The sequence below is a fragment of the Rutilus rutilus genome (genome assembly GCF_951802725.1).
Source record: "Rutilus rutilus genome assembly, chromosome: 1".
NCBI lineage: Eukaryota > Metazoa > Chordata > Actinopteri > Cypriniformes > Leuciscidae > Rutilus > Rutilus rutilus.
The window spans coordinates 5,551,459-5,555,150 of record NC_140209.1 but is presented as its reverse complement, the minus strand read 5'-3'; the positions used below and the strand labels follow the sequence as shown (position 1 = coordinate 5,555,150).

The 3,692-nt window shown below is 47.0% G+C and overlaps 1 protein-coding gene across 1 annotated transcript in view; it reads right to left on the bottom strand.

Moving 5' to 3' along the window:
• Window positions 1-3,692, bottom strand: part of LOC311302232 (uncharacterized protein) — a 340,899-nt gene that overhangs the window by 143,035 nt on the left and 194,172 nt on the right. The window lies entirely within an intron of this gene.

Here is a 3,692-nt window from a genome sequence, read left to right as displayed (position 1 = left end):
AAACTGTGTCATTCTTGTGTTGATAATCAGAGGCTCTACAAGCTCGCCAGAATCTCACTAGATCCTTCAGATTGATCAGATGATGAACTTCCTATAATTTAGTCTAATTCTTTCAACAATCTTCCATGATTGTTTTTTATTGTCAAGGTGAAATTCCTTGGCTGGTGCCCCGTAATCTAGGAAGGATGTGACCAAAAACTCAATATTAACATTTAAGACCATAAATCACTACACTAATAAATTATATTTCACTGCACACATGACTGACATTGAATGAGATTGCATCATATATACATTTCAAAGAGTTTGTTCTAGTCAGTTTGAAGTTCATTCACACCATGAGGCTTCATGAAGTCAGAACAATCACTATGAACTTTAAACAACACAGTTTTTACAAAACAAACTGAAATGATTTTGGTCTCTATCTCAGCACAGTTTTACACAACCGGCAGAAAGAGAGCAGCTGGAATACACAGAAGCGGCGTGCAATCCTTGTTTTTTGTGTGTGTGATTATATTGATGTTTACAGATGTTTTGTCGTTGTGAACAGTATAGCCTACTTAGTCAATTTCTTTCATCTACCGTTGACGCACATGAGCCGCAAAGCACGAGACGTGGCCCCTCCCACCAGCAGGATGAAACGTCGTAATACAGTATTTTCATGTCGTATGAACATTTGTTGTGCACCTGCTGCAGCAAACTAATACCGATTCTTCCATTTACATACAGTAATTGATTTAACAAAACAAATATCAGATTTTGAATGTAGTGAATTATCATTGTATTAATGCATTTGATGTTATTGTTAACCCTTTTAAATCCGCTGTGTCATCGCCGACACATACCAGCAAGCACACACCACACACAGTAATGGCGAATAACTAGTTGAAAGCCAATTTTCTTTCTGAAAAAGATGACATCTTGCACATGAAGATAGCACATTGTTTTAGAATTTTAGTCAAAAAAAGCATGATTTTAAAATCTACAGCTCCAGATTGTCATGTTTGAGCTCTAAGACTATGTGCCATATTACTAGAGAGAAGAGCAGCACCATCCCAGGAGGGATGAATACCCTCTCTTTTCAACAAGTCAGGTCTGCCCCAAAAACTTTTCCAATTATTATTGGAATATATTATTTGGGTAGATTACACAAAAACTATCCAAACTCTGGGTTGTTACGTCTGAGCCAGGAGCTGAGTAACACAAAACCTTCCCAAACACTGGAAAATAACCCAAAAGATTTACCCAAAAGGCTCAACCAAGGGTTTGGGTAGAAAAAATAACCCAAGATTTGAATGTAGTGATGGGAAAAACCAAGCTTTTCAAAGGTTTGACTTTGAATTAGTTGAACCAATTGCTTCGTAAAAAATTATTCACTGTTTTGAAACGTTTAAAAACGCCACACGCTGGTCAGAGTAGTGTAAAAACTCAGGCCAAACATGCATAAAAACACATTTTACAAACTATTGCATTCAATTAAATGATTAAATGCAATCAACAAATCATTTAATATCATAAGTATTAAGGATCTGTATAACATGTTTTTAATACTCAGCTAAACAGGCCAATAAGAGACTATTAACTACTATTATTCCTTTTAATTATGCAAATGTCTCATTAAAACATCTGCAAATGTTTAAAACTGATCAGAGATCAGGCAAAACCCATAGACAGTCTCCTGCCCACAGTGTAAAAACGCTTCACATGTAAATCAAGACTGAAGATTCACATGAGAGTTCACACTGGGAAGAAGCGGCTCAGGATTTCTCTCTGAAATCAAATCTTCTCATTCTGAAGAAAGACCATTTAACTGTGATCAGTGCGGTAAACTGTTCTGAAGAAACACCTGAAGATTCACACAAAGGAGAAGATTCATCCTTAATATTACAGCAGAAAAGACACGGCGGTGTGTGTTTCAGTGAAGAAGGCCTTTACTACAGAAGATGAACTGAAAGACCACCAGAAAAGGTCTTAAATATAGACACCTTCTACCTTATTTTGTTTATTCTCAGGTTAGGTAAAGTCAGTCGAATTCGTTCTAAAAAATAAGTATATGAATTTCCATACTTACAATTCAGCCGCCCCTCCTTGAACTGCCACCTTACCGTGGTGGAGGGGTTTGAGTACCCGAATGACCCTAGGAGCTATGTTGTCTGGGGCTATATGCCCCTGGTAGGGTCTCCCAAGGCAAACAGGTCCTAGGCGACGGGTCAGACTAAGAGCGGTTCAAAACCCCCTTATGATGAAGAAAAAACAGAGGACCGTGACGTCGCCCGGTATGGCGCAGCCGGGGCCCCACCCTGGATCCAGGCCCGGGGTTGGGGCTCGTATGCGAGCGCCTGGTGGTCGGGCCTCCCCCCATGGGGTCCGGCCGGGCTCAGCCCAAAGGAGTGACGTGGGGCCACCCTCCGGTGGACCCACCACCTGCAGGAGGGACCGTAAGGGGCCGGTGCAAAGTGGATCGGGCGGCAGTCGAAGGCGGGGGCCTAGACAACCCGATCCCTGGATGCGGAATCTAGCTCTAGGGACATGGAACGTCACCTCTCTGGCGGGGAAGGAGCCTGAGATTGTGCGTGAGGTTGAGAGATTCCAACTAGAGATAGTTGGGATCACCTCTACGCACGGCTTGGGCTCTGGAACCACACTCCTCGAGAGAGGATGGACTCTTCACCACTCTGGAGTTGCCCATGGTGTGAGGCGGCGGGCTGGGGTGGGTTTGCTTATAGCCCCCCAGCTCAGCCGCCATGTGTTGGAGTTCACCCCGGTGAACGAGAGGGTCGCTTCCCTGCGCCTTCGGGTCGGGGATAGGTCTCTCACTGTCGTTTGCGCCTACGGGCCGAACGGCAGTGCAGAGTACCCGGCCTTCTTGGAGTCTCTGGGAGGGGTGCTGGAAAGTGCTCCGACTGGGGACTCCGTCGTTCTACTGGGGGACTTCAACGCCCACGTGGGCAGCGACAGTGACACCTGGAGGGGCGTGATTGGGAGGAACGGCCCCCCTGATCTGAACCCGAGTGGTGTTCTGTTATTGGACTTCTGTGCTAGTTACAGTTTGTCCATAACGAACACCATGTTCAAGCATAAGGGTGTCCATCAGTGCACATGGCACCAGGACACCCTAGGCCGGAGGTCGATGATCGACTTTGTGGTCGTCTCATCTGACCTCCGGCCGTATGTCTTGGACACTCGGGTGAAGAGAGGGGCGGAGCTGTCAACTGATCACCACCTGGTGGTGAGTTGGATCCGATGGCGGGGGAGGAAGCTGGACAGACTCGGCAGACCCAAACGTACTGTGAGGGTCTGTTGGGAACGTTTGGCCGAATCTCCTGTCAGAGAGATCTTCAACTCCCACCTCCGGCAGAGCTTCGACCAGATTCCGAGGGAGTCTGGAGATATTGAGTCCGAGTGGACCATGTTCTCCACCTCCATTGTCAACGCGGCCACTCGGAGCTGTGGCCGTAAGGTCTCCGGTGCCTGTCGAGGCGGCAATCCCCGAACCCGGTGGTGGACACCGGAAGTAAGGGATGCCGTCAAGCTGAAGAAGGAGTCCTATCGGGCCTGGCTGGCTTGTGGGACTCCTGAGGCAGCTGATGGGTACCGACGGGCCAAGCGGACTGCAGCCCGGGTGGTTGTGGAGGCAAAAACTCGGGCCTGGGAGGAGTTCGGTGAGGCCATGGAGAAGGACTATCGGCTGG